Source organism: Lissotriton vulgaris, chromosome 7 (genome assembly GCF_964263255.1).
Source record: "Lissotriton vulgaris chromosome 7, aLisVul1.2, whole genome shotgun sequence".
Taxonomy (NCBI): domain Eukaryota; kingdom Metazoa; phylum Chordata; class Amphibia; order Caudata; family Salamandridae; genus Lissotriton; species Lissotriton vulgaris.
In genome coordinates this window covers 577,677,528-577,697,528 of record NC_141695.1, presented here as the reverse complement: position 1 = coordinate 577,697,528, position 20,001 = coordinate 577,677,528, and the positions used below count along the sequence as shown (strand labels likewise).

The following is a 20,001-nucleotide window of genomic DNA, read 5'->3' as shown; positions in this document are numbered from 1 at the left end:
ACCCTAAAAAAATTGGGCAAACACTGGTCACATAGAGAAGGGGGCGAGATAATTTTGCGTGTCGCTCACAGATATGCACATCATTCCAGCAAATAATTACATTTCTAGTTGCATACCGGTGACAAAAAAAAGTTATATGAGTGTTATCCAGCTGCAAATTTATAGTGTGTTATCACTTATTTATATGTAATAAAAACACGTTTGCAAATCAAATTTCAGTGGTGTTACCACCATGTTTTTAGCCCAGTCTGCTCATCTGCAAACTACATGGGAGGATTGGATTCAGATATTTGAGAATTATTTAGACACCTTAGATGGACAGGAGTTCAGTCCTTCACGTAAAAAGGCATTAATGTTAAGCACACTAAGCAGAGAAGGTCAACATGTCTTTAGATATTTGCCACAGGCTTACCAACCAAATGGTCAGCACATTCAGGATGTTTATACAGCGGCTATACGCAGATTAGAAATAAAATATGCCAAAGAAGAGAACTTGTTCATGTGTCGTTATAGATTTTTACACTCAACATCCAAAGTCTGAGGAATCCAATGATGAGTTTGGAGCTAGGTTAAGTGAGTTGTCTACCAGGTGTCAGTTAGGAGGCATGACTGATGAACTCATTTGTTACCAGTTAATTGTTCAGGGCAAAAATAAAAAATAGGTTTCAAGAAAGGTTATGCACAACAAGAAAACTCACCCTGAAGGCTGCTATTGCATGGCCATGGTTGTTGAGCAATCTAAATTGTGTATGTGGGAGTCGGAAATGAAGACCCAGATTTACGGTGTTAGAGGTGTCTGAAGTGGGTGAGGCCTATGGGGCCGAGCCAGGAACTGTAGATGCTTTGAAGGCTTCAACCAAACCAGGGAAATAAATTGAACAGACATGCCTGGTGAGAAAACATGTAAAAGGTGTGGGAGCAAAAGTCACCTGACAGACTCGAAATCTTGTTTTGCTAATAATCAGAAGGTGCGGCTGCATTGCCCATTATGCAAGGATGTGCAATGCCAAGGCATGTAGCAAAGTGGTGGCAGTCACGGACGTGTCAAATATGGGACCATCAGGACAGAATACTCAGTGTGGGTGATGTGGGGGGAGTGACTGAGGAGGATAAGAAAAGGAACAGGCCCAAAGCAGTTTTTTTAATTAACGGGCGTCTCATCCAGCTCAAGGTGGATACAGGTTTGGTGTACATTATAATACCAAAAAAGTAAGTTTGAACGCAAGTGGGAAGGTGTAACATTGGAACCCAAAGATATTTCCCAAGGTGGATACAAGGAGAGTCTATTGACATATTAAGGTACATGAAGGCTCATATTGTATTTGCTCACAGAGGGGGGAGACAAGGTTTTGAAGAAAAAAAATTGGGACAGCTCAACGGGTATGTTCATAAAATTGTACTGACGAAGAATGCTATACCTCTACAGCACACACGGAGGGTGACCATTGTGGTTTGGGAGGAGGTCAAAAAATTCTTTCAAGAAATGTTAAATGGGGGTGTCATAGCACCTGTTGTGGTGGCTTCAAGTTGTGCGTCACCTATTGTCCTGTTGTGGTGGCTTCAAGTTGTGCGTCACCTATTGTCCTTAATAATAAAAAAACGGATGGCAAGCTTAGATTTTGTGTTGACCGCAGGTCCCTCAACCAATGTGCTGTAGCAGACTTTTCCCTTACCCAACATTGGTGAGTTTGTTTTCATGCTAAATGATGGTAGGTACTTTTCAAAGTTAGACTTGAAGAGTGTGTACCACCAAATAAGTCTTCACTAGGATTCCAAACCTTTGACAGCTTTTATTAACACCGAGGGGACCTTTCAATTTACTTGCACGCCCTTCTGCTGGTCATCAGCTGCAAGAGTTTTTCAATGTATGGTAACTGAAGTTTGAGGAGCGTGGTATTATCAAGACTGCATTCTGTTTTTTGGGAAAACCATTGTAGAGCACAATGTTATCTTGAAGCAGGTTTACACAAATTCCAGGGGTGGGTTTAACACTCCACAAAGAAATGTTTGTTTTTGGTAGAAGAGATCAACTATTTGGGTTACATGATTTCAGCCAAGGATGTCAAACCAAAGAGGAATCTTCTTAAAGCTATTGAGATGGCACCTGCCCACACAAGCAAACAACAACGTTGGCCCTTTATGGGGCTGATTGAATATTATGCGAAACTTGTGAAGAGGTTTTCAGATAAGACAGGAAGTTTGAGACTGGAAAGGACAATGGCGCTCAGTCTTGCAGGTGATGAAGGAATTCCTGTCAGGGTGTGGAATTACACATCATGCCCACGCTTTATAACCCCCCCCCAAGGAAATGGCTTAGTCGAAAAAGCCAACAGGCTTGTGAAAGGAATCACTCAAATGGTGTGTGTGTGTGTGTGTGAACAGACAAGATGCGAGTCAAATGCTGGAAGAAATTACATGGGCTTATCGCACCACTGTTCAAGGGGTGAGCCAGAAATCTCCTTTTGAGCTTATGAGAGGCAGAGATCCAGGAACCAAATTAGTATCTTCATGGATGAAGGAATGGGTGTCAAATGGAGGGAGTAATGTTTCAAAGGTGTGAGAGATATTCAGATTACGGATGGTGTCACTAAAATTGGTGAATGGGTGAAGATTAGGGTGGGAAGAGTATCAAAGGGCTTGTCAAAATGTAAATGACTCCATGTGTTTGTTTGAAGGTGAACATTCAGAGCTGGGTCAGTTGTCTTCTGGCCAGCTAGGTAGTGTCCGTTGTTTCTTGCAGTTTGTGAATAAACCATACTGTTGAAACGTATCTAATGATGTGAGACCCATTCTGCTTTACCACAAAGGGGGTAGCGAAGGAGAACGAAGCAGATGGAGAGAGATGAAGGGGGAAACCAAGGAGATGGGGGAAAGAAAACAAATGAGAGGGGAAGAGGGGGAAGTGGATGGATACAGATTGGGGAGAGAGGGACAGGCAGATAGGAGGAGTGAGAGGGGTTTGATTGTTATATACTATTTCTAACTCTAATTCCACACCACCTCGTAGAAATAAAGCCAGGAGTGCAAGCTACCCATAACAGTAGAGGAGGCACAACTTTCTGCGTAGTTTTTGCCCGTTCCTGCCACAGTGTTGATCACTTTTCGATAAGCAGAACATTTTAAAGAGTTCCAACCAAGCGGACAATACTACTTTGATCACCAAAATATTACAAGCCGGAAACGTTTCTAAAGGAAGGAGCGATACAGTCATGTTTGGAATGTTTCAGATGCCTTAGAAAGGTTAGAAATAACAGATAAGTTATTCAGCCTTTTGATGAATATTGTAAATAAAACAATGGGGTCCTGGAAATATATCTGCATATAAGTTGAGAAAACGAAGTAGTGGTTGTTTACTTTCACTTAGGAGGCCGCTTTGGTCTTGGAAACATTGATTTAACCTTTTTCGGGGCAAGTTATTTTCCATGTCTTCAGTAGTGAAGTCTTAGCGACCGGAAACATGTTTCTCTCAATCAGGGCAACTGATTGGAGTGATAAAACATGCACCATTTTGCACACACTCTCCTAAATGCTTGGATTGTTTTTATTTCGAAATTTAAAAACAAAGCTAAGATACAATAGGGAGTTTGTTTTGACCCGCAAATAATTAACAATAGCAGGCTGCATGCTCGAAAACCTTGAGCACCAGGCGCTACCAGGCACCACCATTTTTTAGGACCGAGCTAAAAGAGTCAAATAAAGCGTTCTCTCTCTCCCACGCTACCATTCCTCACACTTGAACTTTAGCCAAATATCGTTTTATTACAAACCATACTTTGAACGCGCTTCTCTTAGGAGAATCTGCCCTTGCGCGCTTGAAATCTTGCATCTACCCTTGGAGTTACTCATCACATTTGTATTCACTTCGCAACTTTCTATTGCAAAGTTGGATTTTGAATTGAAAGCTTTTGATTCTACAAGAGGCAATCCAGCTGCCTGTCACAGTTCTAGGTACATCAGATGTGATGGATGTCTAAATCGGACGATTTATCAATAACCAGGCAACCAACAACTACAGAGGTCAAAAGCACAAAGTTCTCAGCAAACCATGTTTTCAAGTGAGTTCGACTTCATATACTACGTTCAACGGAAAGAAACTATATTCATCTCAACTTGACTGTGCGATCGTCAAAGGAGGAGCAGCGCCGCAGACTAGAATGGACCAGTCTTCTTCACTGCCCTAGAGTCTTGTGCCTTCTCTATAAGATCAGCAATGTAGGGGTTATTAAGGACTAGATGGATTTGCCTTCTTTTGAACTGCCCATTGATCACATAAAAGCAGAAGCGCCAAGGGCATTAAGAACGTAACTATTACTACCTTAGATCTCTTCCCAGCAATGGATCACCAAAAGAGGTGTAGCACCATAAGCCACTTGTCTCCCATGGAGAGAAAGTCCCATGCAACCACAGATATCCATAAAAGCAGCACTGCAGTGGCCATTATGATCTAGAATGAATTTGCCATCATCTGTACTTTCCATTGGTGTCATACTGGCCGTGATCTCCACATGAGAAGCAGTGTTGTAGAAATTATAAAGTAGAATTGACTTCATCCGCCTAGATCTCATACAATTAGTGAGTTCCAAAAGAGCAGCAGTGCCACAGACATTATGAAGCAGAACAGATTTCCCTTCATCTATAGTGTCCTAGTATTTCACTGCAGCTAAACTGATCAACCTATATTTTAATGCTCTAAAATCAAACCAGTCTAATGATATCTCCGGCATCAAAATCTGTAACACCATCGATGCTAGTGTTATTTTCCTCCTGTGCTGATTTCTTGAGTTTCCCATTGTTCATGACGAGCTCAGCTCGTCATGAGTGTATGGAGGTGTACATCATGACGAGCTGAGCTCGTCATGAGCGTCCAAGGAGTTGCTGTGTCTACAATCACACTTAACACAGTGATGCTATGGTCTTCATCAGAAAACGAAAGCCAATGTTGAAACCTAAAATGACCTGCCACCCTAATCTAAAATTATAACTGCAGGTCCGCTCTCCGAGCCAGGTGCTTTTCCATGTTTTCAGGTCCACCATCCACTAATAAGGCTAAATGGATGGGTTGGTGACAAATTAAACATCAGCAAACTTTTATGCTGCTTCAGTTTGCTGAGCAGGTAAAGGTGAATGTTGTTAAGAACGTAACCCTTGATATGATGTAAATTAACCCAAATGTAATGCCTTTCACACAAAAGAGGGGGGTGGAGGAAACACTTCTGAGCAACCAGCAAGCACATTCAAGAAAAAACAGACTCAAACAGGGTGCCGATACAGTAACTAAATGACTAGTTGTAGCTAGTTTCAGGTAATGTGGTGACTTTCTAAAGAAAACAAACGGTATGAAAGAAAACGAATGTGAATAGTGTTCCAAAAATTACAAATGGATATGCCAAATTGGCAATTCCATTTCGTAGCAAGACAACAGCATTTTATCCATTATTCCCCCTATTTCATCTTCCACGATGGTGGACAAGGAATGAAATTCACTTCTATTGTTCATCACATTTGTGAATGTAGCCACTTAAGAAGACAGATTGCCAAGAATTTTTAAAAAATAAACAGTAAGATAAATATTCAACCCACAATTAGGAATGTCAGCTCGCAATGTTAACACATTGCCTAACAGGAGACAAAAAAATAAACAGATACCAAATTTCAGTTTCCGAAATTCAATGCAACGCCAATCTATAAATATCCTGAGCTGGTGACCCAAAAATAAATAAATAAACCACACCGGTTTTTAATTTTTCATGTCATCTAAGGCAAAGGGGACCATCAAATCTAACTTGGGATGGGCGCACAAACATGAGCAGATTGAAAACTTATCAAATTAGCATCTTCAAAACGGCAGAAATAAAGCAACAGCCAGGAAACGTAGTAGTAAAATGCACTTTTGTTACAAAAATAATAATCAATCAAAGTTAGGTTAACTACATTAAGAAAAAAAACAGGCTTTCATTCGTGCATGGAGATTGTGGAATGAGCCACGGTCTGGAGGCATTTGAATAATAACTGATACAAATGTACCTCCTATACTAACGCCAAGAAGGAAATTGGAGCTTTTTAGGTCTCGCCTTTTCCATTCCGAAGGAATGGGAAATGGCGAGAATTCAGGTGCTCAAAATACTCGTGAAACCACAGGTTTTTTTTCGTGCGGTTTTCTTCGCGTTCACTTGGCCACAGGCACGCGCTTTTGGGCCATAAACTTTCACGGCCATCTGTTCCCCAGCTCCAGCACCTCCCCTCTCTCTCCCCGCACACAGCCTTACTTGCATTTCTCCTCCCCCTCCCCAGCCAGCTTCCCCCAGGCAGTGTTCCCTCCCACCTTTCCTCCTCTCTGTCCCTTCTTTTTTCGTGATGTTCTCAACTAGCATTTTACCTCTTTGCTCAATTTCTTGCTACCTTTGCCCGTTTTCTTTCTCCTCTCTTTTTCCTTTCCCTTCTAATAAAATGTAATCTTTTTATGTATTATTTTTACTCGCTGTATAATATCCTTTTAAACCCAAAAAACGCTGAAAATGTCAAATTAAAATATATCTTTAGCCTATTGTTCATTTTCTTACTTTGATTCTGCTGATTTTAAACTATCTTTAAAAGACCTTCCAAAATGGCCGCTTTTAACACTCACTGTACAGTTAGTTCTCCCTGCGGCTAAAACACTAGTCCTTCTTCTGTGTCCATGGCTTGCATGGTGAATGACAGCGGCCAGTGTCAGTATCCGGAAGGAGCCGGCACCGGGGCACGAGGGTAGAGCAGGGTTCGGAGGTTGCTCTGTCAGCTGTAGTAGCACCTGCAGGCGAAGATGTGGTGCCTGAAGCTACCGCTCCTCACGGCAGTCTTCTGTTCTTTTTATTGGCATCCTGTCCTGGGCGCAGATGACATCGTAGTGGGCTGCAGAGGATTTGTTAAGTCTGATTATTGTCTGATAGAGGTGAGTGCTGTCTGTATAGAGCATTATGCAAGTCAGTTGTCGTGCTGACGATGTAGACGAGCTACACCACATCTCAACAAACTGCATGCTAGGTCTGAAGGCAGCCTTCCGCCTACTACCACTGTACACTTACTATCATAAACACTTCTACGAGCCGTGTGCACAGCCAGCAATGCAGCTGACAGTGCCATATGCTAGTATCGGCCCCCTGCTAACCCTGGTTACTATTGGCAGAGAAGGGAGCCTTACACTGCCAGACAAAAGCTAAATTCTGGAATATAGGCAACCCTACGCCATTTAAGTTAAAATTAGAAGAAGAGATGGCGTGCCTTTAATCTGTCTTTAGGGGAAAGATAGTAAGTACATAGGAAGATTCTTATTATGCCATTGCTGAGGGTGTCTGAGAAGATTTGGTGTTATTACAAAACGAGGAGAGGGTAGCCTCACATCACTGAGGGACACCACCACAGCACTGAGGGACACCACCACACCACTCTGGGACTCCACCACACCACTCTGGGACTCCACCACACCACTCTGGGACTCCACCACACCACTCTGGGACTCCACCACACCACTCTGGGACTCCACCACACCACTCTGGGACTCCACCACATCACTCTGCACTGTCCTTGCTGGCTAACAACAAGCATTCCCATAGCCAATAGGACTCGTATTAGGAAAGTGTAAGCTATTGGCTTTGTAAATAACAATGCTATTAATTTATATATTTTCAGTGCCAACACATATTAAAAAAATATTTGTCATTTACAATACCAATAGCCCAGACTTATCTAATGCGAAACCTATTGGCAACGCCAGTGCTTGTTTCCAGTACTGGTTTTAGGAGTGGTTTACACATATCCAACTTACTTTCTGTGTGTTTTTAGATCAAGACCGAGCAACGCATGTGCTGCTGCGAGGCGTGCAGTAGTGGAGTACGGCTTTGAAGCCACGACAATATTTTTAATTGGCTTGTGTCATTGTCCTTCATAAACATTGGCTTCCGAGATGTTATTAGGCTTGTTAGTCCCTCCTTGTCTGCATTTGTTACCTCCCATAACGACTGGACCTTTTACTGGTATTGTTACATGGCTTGCTTTATAAGTCAGTGAGCACTATTTTATTTAATGCTCTTCCCCTATTCCACCCACTACCTCGCAGCAAACCACTCGCTTTTATTTTAATTTTTTCTAATGGCGGTCTAATTTAACTATAGCACCAGCGTTTTTTTATTTTTATTTATTTTAGCAGTGCGGTCCGCATTTAGCAGATACAATTATTTATTTATTTTGTTTACTAGTGCCCGTGCGGCGCCTTCACATTCAAAGAGGCTGCGCCCCTTTCTTTACACAAACCACGTCTAAATAAAAGGTACGCTGCAGACATTAAAGTGAAAGCACCGCATGGACCCTTTTAACAATAAAAAAACAAGCATTGGCATAGCCCATAGGTCTCGCTTTTTGGACCCTATAAGTATTTAGTTATTCAGCAGAATATCCTTGGTGCAACAACACCAACTGTTGCATGGCTAAACACTTATATGGTCCCAAATGCGAGACCTATTGGCTATGCCAATACTGGTTTGTTTTTAGATTTAATTAACTGATCTTTTAGTAACCTGAGATAATTAAAGAGAGGAAGGGTCAGGTCACCTTCTCAACAATGCGGGGAAGCTAAACCTCACCCTCGGACCAACCCCCGAGATCCCTCACTGCTGTTAGATGCAGGGAGCTTCAGTGCTGCTCGAACGTTTTAGGACACTGCGTTTACACTTTGAAGCTTCATGTGATAAGGTAGTGCATTGTGCGAGTCATACATAATCTTGGTTTGCATGCATAGAATCAGTTTGGCCCACTCACCCAAGAACAATGGGTCCGAATAATATGCGGTGAAGGGGCGGCTCTGGGGCAGGATGTGGCAGTTGCTCACCTGGTCGGCCCTGAAAGTCCTCACCTCCTTGCCTGGTTTGGCCTGGCCTCGCCTTTTACATTGTGCTGCAGCATGTTATTCCAGCAATGCAGTAGCGTGGGAGACAGTTCTATAGTCCTTCCGCCCACTTAGGGTCACAAAAATAACCAGTGCACATATACAGCTTGCAGAAGGAGTCTTTTTCCCTGGTCTGTGTTTACAATGTTGCACGTTCCATCAAAAATATGCAAATATAAATGTAGCCCACTAAGTAAAGTTTAAAAAGTTACAAGCATGTGTGTTGCACGACTATGTCTGAACTGATGGATATTTGTATAACGGACCTGCATTATAAATACAAATTTTAATAATAATAATAATAACGTGCACATGTGTTGGGAAAACAGAATGTGCGCAGGTGCCTGTTATATGCCACTTCAAAAATCGTTTTAGCAGTGTAAATGGTTTTATTTCCATCTGTACCACTATACTACAGAGGGAATAGGTCTACCACCCTTTGACCAAGGGTACTGAAGTGATATTTCAAGAATTAAATGTTAAAATAAAAAATAAAAACACGTACTGAAAGGTAGAATGTCTAAATTTAAATACGATGTCTGTGGCATGCGTGGCAATTATAACAAATTACTCTGGCTTGATTAACTATTTTAATATCACTATAAAACTATCAACTTAACTATGAAAAGTTAAGCGTTCCTGTTTACAGCCAAGAGACAGACCCGTGTCAAATTTGCACGAGATGCAAATTAGACGGTTTCAGAATTGTGGGCTGGGCTGAAGTGCTCAGCCTGCATCATGCTTATGTTGTTCAAGAGCACGGGTAAAAGAGATGTACGGAGAATACAATTGCCCTGTGCATTTAAGGCAAACAAGTTTATTTTCAGATGTAAAAAAATTAATTGAGCCAACAATGGATGCTTCAAGAGGACAGTCACAAGAAGATTCTGTGGTAAAATACATTAGACCCTGCCCCTCAAAATATTTGGTGAGGGAGTACGCGCGCGCCGTCAAACACGCGAGTGGTGCACACGCAGTAGTGCCCAAAGTGAAAGAAATCACGCTCCATATGGCGCCTCGGGCGCAGAAAGCTGGCAGCTGTGTACGCTCGCGTGAGCGCAACCATTCGGCCAGCAAAAGCCGGAGGGAAGCACTTTTAAAACTCACTTACTAAAAGTCGAGCAACAGCGCATGCTCTGCTGTAGGCTCGACCTAAAAACACGTTGGTCAACTTGACAAACAGATGCTTTTTTTGTCAAAGCCCCCATGCTGTGGTTTCACTTTAATGTCGGACATGCCCCTTTCTTTAGACGCTGCTGGTATAAAGTAAGGGGTGCTGCCTTCAGGAATGTGAAAGCACCGCATGGGCGCTAGGAAAAAAACAAATATTTGCAATGCAATAGGTCTTGCATTTGTGAGAGTTTAAGCTATTGCATTGCCAATATCTTAAAACTCGTTAATGCAAGACCTATTGCATTGCAAATGCTTGTTTTAAAGTTGGCGTTGATCATTCGTACTTGAGAACTTTTTCCCCCATTTTCTTCAGCACTAATATACAGACACTGGTCATAGTTTAAAAAAACGGCCCGGTGACATCACTAACAGTTCAGTGCTTTGCGGTTCAGAGGACCAACAGGTGAACAAACAGCCAATGTCGGCTACCTCAGAATATCATCTGTTATTAGTGCAATAACCGAGCTGAAATGTTACCTTGCTGTGATAGCCTCATTATCAGGTCATGTTCCACAGTCTGCATTCCATATTCAATGTACTGTATGTGTCATGTAAATTAAAAGTGCATCTTCCAAGCCTACTCATGTCCCGTGTTCAAGCCTTGGAGGACAGTCTTTAGTTATCTTGGAACAGAACTGGGCGGACGCTTGTGGATAGGCTCCTATGTTGGATTAATTATATTTAGATAAAGAGTACTGAATTTAACTATCTGGTGTGGTAAATGGATCAACACACTTTCATAGTCATCGGCCATAAAGAGCAACATTAGCGATAAACTTTGCTTTTTAAGCACACATTTCATCTTTTTGAACGGATAAAATTGGGGAATATGGCAGAGCTGGTTACTGCAACGATACTGGCTAAGCAAAAACCCCTGCAAAGCTTAGCAAATCTAGCTATGTCAAGACTAACGAGAGGAGGAAATGCATTGGCAAGTACTAGCTACAGGGGTAGGCATTCCTCTTAAAAACGCTAATTCCCAAACAACTTATTTTACGTCTCTGCAGATTCATCAGCATGTGCCTGGAGCTTAATGTATTAAATTGAACTCCCCAATAGCCATAAGGTCCCTTAATTTTGGACAAGCGTACTTGAGAAGATCCACTCACCAATAAATACAAAAAATTGAATATCAACTTAAACCACAGTCTCTTGACAGCATGCTAATAACGGAAATATCATGGACGAACAGATGTGACTACTTTGTTGGTTCAAAAAGGTCACCCAAATAACTAGAATCTACATGCATGATTCAACGCAAAGATGAGAACGTTGAGCGTTGACAACATACAAAAACTTGCATGAATGCCAAGATCCCCAAGACAAAGATATTCCTCAAAAATGTAGGTAAAAACCAAGCAATGTTACAACTTTATGATGCAGAGGTAACTTACTTTCAATTAACATCAACGCTCAGCGTTCTATTCAGCCTGGTTGTAGCAGAAGGCCCCCAACTTCCTAAGCACTTACAGCACTGGTCATCTATTGAAGTCACCCTTTCTGGCCCAAGCCCACATCCTGCAAACCCATCATCCAGTCATTTTCTAATTTTCCCTTCAGTTCATCACAATTCATTACCTTCCCCCAGAAGTATCACTTAGAAATTACGTTATCATAAAGATGCTTTATTCCCAACGGTCTGATCCGACACCAAAATCATGTCCCGCTTCATATAGCGGGACTACGAGTGCAAAACACAAAGCATCTTCTGCCAATAGTTAAAAACGGTTACGTCTTAAAGATATAGAAATAAATAGTTTACATTTGATTAAGTTATCTATATTCCCCATTTGTACAAGGTTGTAGGCAGAGGCAAAGTATATTTGTATTGGCATTTGCATGTTCTAGTAGGTTTCCTGTATGTATTACATGCTGTTTCATACTGTCACCAAGAACATAATAAAATATTTAGAATTTAAAAAGTCTTAAATAACCACTAGGAGTCTACACCCAAAAATCACAATGTGCCGAGTAAAAACAAATAGAGAAATGTATTAAACGGGAGCACTGCTGACTGCACATGCACAAAACCACGACTCAACCTTTCATTAGGGGATGTCTCCATATAATTAACAGCAAGCATGGAGGGCGTGGAAGTTCTCATTGGAAAACATTATTCTCGAGTAAGAGCAAAGGCCCATGCTTTGATGTCCTTGCATGCCAGAGTTCCGACTGTATGGCTCGCTACGTTTATGGTCTGAGAACAACTATTTTATGGATGGCTACTGATAGCCAGGGTTGCACACACTAGTCAGTACCCAACAAATGCTGCAAAAGCCTAGAGCCAGCACTTACGATAACCATTCATGTGCGAAGCAGACACTTCACCACTGATAATGGTTTGGTGGAGTAATACAGTCACAACAGTCAGTTCAATATTGTACTCCAGAGGTAGAAGGAATCCCACATAAAACATTTCTGTCCTCAAATGGAACTACAAGAGTGGCAGAAATAAATGCTCTAGATAAACAAGGCACACATGCATTAGCGAACTACAGAAAGTGGACGCTTACCGGGTCCAGACAGTTGATGCAAATCAAAGCGTGTAAAGACGAGGATGGAATGGAGGAATGGCGTGGAGTACCGACTAAGAGGGCAGGCTAAAAATAATATATATATATCGTTCCAGGTGGGAGACCGGTCTGGTGGAAGGAAAGTGGACAGGGGTCAAGTAGTAGAATATTCTGCTAATCAGTAACCTTTGTTTGGTGGGTATTATAGGGAAATGTGAAAATGGTACCTTTAAGGGAGGATTCTATGCGTCACGAATGGCCAGATCAATAACTTAAATTGAAGGTAACGTTTATGTAAAATAACTCATTTGAAATGTAGCTGTGTGTCCTGGTAATCAAACATTGATCTATTACCATTAAGTTACACATTAGGACTCGGTGAGAAAACCTGCCAGATACACAGTATCAAGTCTTCTTTAGTTATGCATATAATATGCACTATCAATACTATATCAAAAAAAATCAGTACTGTAGTTGTATTACCACTTTAATTGTACAAAATACAGTAAACAGTTTGCACCTGCAAAACGCTGGTGTAACCAAAGCCTCAACAAACGTGAGAAACGTGCAGGAACATGGTGCTCTGTGCTATTCACCCTTTATCTGACCAAGGTGGACGCCTGAGCAGAAACATTAAGTCATCAGGGTATTATCTCGAGATTTTGACTAAGCTCTAAATGAGCGAGTTAGTCTATCTTTGAGTGGTTTCGCAATTCAAATTATGATAAGAAAACACATTGTATGCAATGTAACCGAGTTTACACACAGGCACAAAGTAATTCTACATTTGTATCCTAGTGATGTTGAGTTCTTTAAGGTAAATAAGGGGTGCGTGTTTAGAGAGTATAACTTGTATTCTTTCTCTACTAAAAAAATCTTGTTTTCGCACACTCAGACCAAAGACACCAACTAACATGCCATATAAATTCCGGAGATGCCCATACTCTATCCGTTCATCTCCGTCCTATATCCAGCCACTTGTTCAAAAATCACAGCCAAAGCCCCAGCAATGATTGTCAAAATAATATTTCCTGAGCACCAAGTACACACGTTAAATAGCACGCTAATCATTAGTTACCCAATTCAACGATATCTTCTTTAAAGGTTGAGTGGGCTTGGCAGTATTTGACCCAGTAACATGCAGGAGTTACAGACGTCAGAAACAAATATTAACTCGTTAAATCATATTTCCACTATTAAGGGTGGAATAAAGGGGGAGCGGTGGGTGTCAATTAGAGAATTGACTGAAACACCCTTAGATTGATTTAGGGCAAAACATGGTGGTCGGATCCACACGACAGAGATATGGAAAGGAGTACCATTTAATATTATGGTACATAGAACTATAACGGTTTCCAGGGCACAAGGGTTCATGAGAGACAGAGGTCTCCTGAACAGTGTAGCATAATCCAGCAGAGTGGTTGTCACAAGATGGTTTTACTACATCAGTATATGCAAGGGCAGGAGGAGAGGTCAATTTTATCCATAGCACACAGTCAAAAGAGTAGCAAAGGCACCAAGGAGGTGTAGATTAAACCACTGAAAGAGTTATTTGCAAAGGGCACTAAGGTTACAGTGGGGCACTGTGCCAAAGCACAGGAATCCACAAGGCGTCAAAGCGTGCCGATGTGGGACTCAGGAGGATACCAGTTCTTAATGACAAGAGTTTTAAGTGTGTGGCGTCTTAACAGCACCGGTGAACAAAAGGTGTGTTAAAGGAGCTTTGTGCCAGAGGGCATAAAGCTGCTCCTTGCAGCAGAGAAAGCATGCTGTTTAAAGGCTGAGCCCGACGATCCCCGTGGGTGCGTGCTTAACGTGTCTGAAATACGCAGGACTTTGACATGTAACTGGAGCTTCCTCGTGGCATAGGGGTTTCATTGCTGGCTCTACTTTCCAATAGCTACGGCACTGGTCAAAAGAGAGGATGGGATTTAATAAATCTGCGCTGTTACCTTTCCTTCTCTTCCTCCTGGGGCTCTTTGGCAGCTTTGGACTCAGTCTCGCTGTGGGGGCAGAGGTGGGTATGGTGTCTGTTGGGCTCAGGCTTCGCTTGATGATTCCCCTCAGCTTCCCTGCCTGCCTCCTCTATCTTGTGTACCCGTAATCCTCCAGCAAACACGCTCTCCCTCCCAGGATCCAGAGGCTGCAGTCACAATATATGGGCGGCTTTCACAACAAAAACAAGATTAATATCCCAAAGACGAGAGGCTGTCTCCAACGAAAAACAAAAGCCGATACTCAGAGCCCAAAAACTGGAAATGCGAACCAAACAGACCTTGATCCAGCAGAAGAGAGAATAAAAAGGTTGCAAATGTTTTGAAAACACAAACCGGAGTATTTGAGCAGCACAGCGTGTGATCCTTCGAATGACAAACAAACACAATATACAGGCTGATAAACTGGCGAGGTTTAGTCTCTTGGCAGCTGGAGGAGTTGCTTATGTTTTCCTTATTTTGTTTTCTCTTCAGTCTTCTTCTATCCACAGACGGCAGATAAAGTGCAAAAAGAATAAAAAGCCACAATGAAAAGATTGAAGACACGCACATGTGGAGATAAGTCTCAATGCATACATATAAATGTTTATAGCTGTAATTCTGTTTTGTATTTTATCCTTGAGGTCGAGAAAAAAAACAACAGGAAAACGAAGGCGTCAGCAGCAGAAGGGTTCTCGAGGCAATTTATCTCGATGCATCTCTTTCATGTCCTGTGCTTGCAGAGTCCCATTGGATTTGCTGGGGTCCAGCCTGCTCTAAGCTCTTCTGCAAAGCTTTACACGCGCAAGTCACCTCTTGGCCTTCTCAAGGCGCTGCTGTGGCTGTTCCTGCTGCGCTGGCTCCTGTCGTCCGTCCACTTCTCAGAGCTACCGCGGCCATTTTGTTTCCAACTGACAAGAAGGTGGACGCAGCAGGGAGGATCAATGAAAGCCACGCCTTCCTCTCCATCTTCCCGCCCCTTGCCTCCGTGGAAAAAAACGGTATGACGTATTTGCGTATGGTTCTGAAGAGGGCCATATTCGAATCAGGCAATACACTCACTGGGCGTTATTACTGGCCGAAAGATGGCCGCCGCACTTTTGCGCATTCGCATTCCTAATAATATTTTAAGCATACTTTAAAATGAGATTCTAAGAGGTTGTGACTGTGAGACGCCCATTTGATGGGGTATAAACGAAAACCGAGACATATTTGCTCACCGTAACGCGGCATTGCAAGATGCTTGGGGTCTCCCGGAACAGCGTAGAGCCCAACCTGTATTTATTATATAATAATAATAATTCTTTATTCGGTTAATCACGAAGAAAACCATAAAAGAAACAATCAGCACAAAAAGATCATACATACATAAGTTAAAAAGCCATTTCATGGAAGCGTTTGTACAATAAGGAAAAAGGGAACAAATGTCATGAGTTAAAAAAGAAGAGAAGAAGAGGAGTTTTTTGCTTCAGAGGATCATCAATCGTTAAATCATTATGTTTTTTTTTCTTTTTCCCTAGTGCAGTTTGCTAGAGGTTTTTTCTGTATTTATTATATGTCTGCAAGGGGTAAAGTTAATTATTGAGTGTTTATCTGAGTTAGTGCCAGTGTATTTTTTTTAATCTTCAGACGTTACAGATCTGAAAGCGTAAGCAAAATGTGACTCTTAGGTTTTTTTGCAGATTTATATAGCGCCATGTAGTAATGGTAAGTTTTAGTATAAGATATCATTATAGAATGTTTCTTGTGTGTGTATTCCTTAAGAGTGTTTGAGCGTCATAGGTTCTGCATTCTGCTACTGTGGAATGTAGAAGGTCAGATGAGAGATAGCAAATGATCTGCGCGGAGCTCCTTTGTAAGCTTATACTTATTTTAATAAATATACATTTCTTCAAGAAGAAAGGTTCTTGGATTCATTACTTCACGCCAACTCGACCCGAAGGTATTGGAGCGCTTTACATGAGCACCAGTTAATTTACACAAGGACACATTAATATTTTTGGTAGGCACAGGGAGATTAAGTGATTTGTCCAGAATCACAGGATGCAGAGTCGACCTGAGACTAGAACCTTGGTTTTCCTACTCCAAGGTGGGTACAGTCTATCCGTGCGACCATATCCTCTTCATACAGTTCCTGAGCTGTCTGAAAGAATAATGGACTGTTAAGAAATATTGGGTTAAATTAATTCACTTTACACCCTGTGACACATAAAACAGGCGATTGGCACTGTGATGTGCCACCTATACCCATCATGATACTGGGGACGTAAGAAAAGGAAGGACATCAACCCCCGTGGAAATAGTTTAATGAGGTCACCGCATATGCTAACATTTTGAAACTAGAAAAAGGGAGATTTCGAAAAAAATTGGGGTGCATTTTCCTCGTTGTCATACATTGAAGCAAAGGCAATTAAAATTAAGCCCCCTTAAAAAAGCCAGTCTCTCCCGCCTAAATCAGGTCTTTCGGCATGTATGTCATTGACCCAGGAAAAAAGCACTTCTTTCATCTGCACACAAAAGTTGCTGGGGAGGGGAGTCCATTTGGTCAAACCCCTAGACCTGCAGACAATGACCTCTTCCCAAGGGTCTCAATAACTAAAAGCACATACCAACGAGGGGTACGGACACAGTTTTCTTTACTGGAGCCCAGATAAGAAGATAGGTATGAAATGTATAAGTTATGGCAGTCATGACAATAAACTCATTATCTATATTAATTTTTGTGCATTAAAACAGAATGCTCCTAAAGTGTGTGGTGAAGGACGGGTTGCTCCCATAAACCCCTGGTATTTTCGCAACCCCAAGACCCGCGCTGATTTGATAGTCCCTTGATCACTATTTTCTTGAAAATGTGGGGTCTGTGTCTTCATCTGTGTCATTGTGGGAAGCCTTCAAGATGGTTATTCGTGGGCAGGCTCTGTCGCTCATTGCTGGGGCTAAGAAAACTAAAAATGAAGAAATTGTTCGTATTGAGACAGAGATAGCCGAGCTGGAGAGTGATTTGGAATCTGGCTTGACTCGTGCTAAACTGCACTCCCTCGGCCTGAAACAACTAGATTACAGATCCCTGGTGACTGATGCTTCCAAAATAATGAATAGAGAGCGACAGGGCAGATTGCATGATGTTGGAGACAAGGCGGGTAAATTGATTGCGTGGCTCGATAAGAAAGAAAGGGAGAAAGGGCGAGTCGTGTGGTTCCCGTGATTGAGAAACCTGAAGGAGTGTGTGTGACAGATCCGACTGAGATTGTTGAGTGTTTTGCAGACTACTTTCGAACGGTGTACTCTCCGGTCTCTGATAGAGCAGAGGAGGACTCTCATCTGTTGTTACGCGATATTGCACTGCCGCGCCTGTCGGAGGCCGACAGAGACTTAATGGTTGCACCACTTTCGGCGGACCAGATTGCTATCGCCATTCGCTCCGTTCGCTCTGGCAAGGCTATGGGTCCCAATGGTCTGCCCATTGAACTATACAAATTGCGCCCTGATAAGGTTGCACCGTATCTTCGAGATATGTTCCTGGAGTCGCTGGAACTTGGTTTTCTACCTTGCGACCAGTGTCTAGCTACGATCATGGTTATTCATAAGGAGGGGAAGCCGCTGTGTTTCATAAAGGCCATTTCGCTGTTAAATGCCGAACCCAAAATTCTAACTAAATTGTTAGCCAACCGGCTGATTACGGTAATTAGTGACCTGATCCACCTGGATCAATCTGGTTTTATCCCGCATCGTAACACCGCACTTAACCTGCGGCGCTTACATGGCGTCCTCGCGAGGGCGGCGACTCTTCACGAACCGGCCATTTTGGCTTCCCTAGACGCCACGATGGCCTTTGATACTATAGAATGGCCGTATCTCTGGGCCGCCCTCGCGAAATTTGGTTTAGGTTCTGGGTTCATCGGGTGGGTGAAACTACTGTATGAGGAGCCGCTGGCTCAGGTGGTTGTTAACTGCCGAGTATCGGATTCTTTTACCCTTGGGAGGGGTACGCAGCAGGGCTGCCCGTTGTCCCCCCTACATTTTGCGCTTGCTCTGTAGCCACTGGCTGAATGGTTGCGATGGGAGCCTTCGATAAAGGGTATCCAGTGGACTCTGGATTTTGAGGATCGAGTGTCGCTTTATGCGGACGATATTTTGTTATACCTCACCTCCCCCCGAAAATCGCTTAACGTTTTGTTTGACGTGCTCACTTCGTTCGGAAAGAACTCGGGTTTAGTCATTAATTGGACTAAATCGTGTGTCTATGTGATTTCGGGTGGTCTCTCCCCTGTGCCTCGTAGATTTCCCATCCAGGTCTCGCAGACGGGATTCAAATATTTGGGGATTTTTATATCTTTGGACCCCGCCGTCCGCTATGAATGTAATTTGCTTCCCCCTCTCCAGAGGCTGAAACTCGACGTCACTCGCTAGCGTAGACTGCCATTGTCGCCGCTCGGGCGCGCTGCGCTTTTTAAAATGATGTCCCTGCCACGTTTTTTGTACGCGCTCCAGAATTCGTTCGATATTATTCCGGCGAGCTATTTTCGAGAGGTGGAGAGCTTACAGAGGCGGCTAGTTTGGGACGGACGTGCGCGCATTGCCCTTGCTAAGCTAACGCTCCCCTGGTACGACAGAGGTATGGCGCTTCCGGATATCAGGCTGTATTATTGGGCCTCTCAGTTGAGTGCGATTAACCACGCAACGTACGCACCTAGCCCAAACCCGGCATTTGAGATGGACAAGCATTTGTTACCGGCTGGGAACTATAATAGGGCACTCTATTCTAAGGCAGCAGGGAGGAAATTAACTGGACCTACCAAGATTGCTGTACGAGTCTGGCGTGATGCGACTGTGGCTTTGGGTTGGAGTGATGACTGACTCGTGCAACCCCTTTGTATGCGTCTGAAAGATTGGGATGCCTCTGGAAAACGAAAGGTTTTGAAAAGTGGGACATGATTGGCATTAGCAGGGTGTGCGACCTCTGGGCTAAGGGCAAAATTAAGACTTTTGAGACATTACAGACAGAGTATGAGTTGAGTGAAAGGGAGTTTTTTAGATACGCACAGGTTCGCCATGCTTTGACCTCGGTTTTTACTGTCGGTGTCGATATCCCTGAATCCTCCCCGCTCGAAGACCGTGTGCTTGATGGTTATGTGCCCAATAGCACGATTTCATTAATATACAAGAAGCTGATCAACAATCGGGCGGATCTCCTTGTATGTCTTGGGGAGGTCTGGACTGGAGATGGGTTGGAACTGGACGATGAGGATTGGCAGTCTGCGTTATCCTCACCTAAGGAGGTGGCTATTCCTGCCCGTCTCCGCCTCGTTCAGCTTAAAATTCTCCACTGTGTGTATGTCACTGGCCCTCGCTTGGTTTGTATGGGTTATTCTACTGATGGGTTATGCAAACGTGGCTGTGGAATGGTTGGAACCTTCCTGCATAT

At 42.9% G+C, this 20,001-nt stretch overlaps 1 protein-coding gene across 5 annotated transcripts in view; it reads right to left on the bottom strand.

The window, feature by feature from the left end:
• TNRC6C (trinucleotide repeat containing adaptor 6C) overlaps positions 1-15,509 on the bottom strand; it is a 948,409-nt gene extending 932,900 nt beyond the window's left edge. For all 5 annotated transcript variants that reach the window (XM_086930670.1, XM_086930667.1, XM_086930666.1 and 2 more), the window contains exon 1: positions 14,556-15,509. The gene's annotated coding sequence lies outside the window, so the exon portion shown is untranslated. The remainder of the gene's footprint in view (positions 1-14,555) is intronic.
• Positions 15,510-20,001: the final 4,492 nt, after the last annotated feature.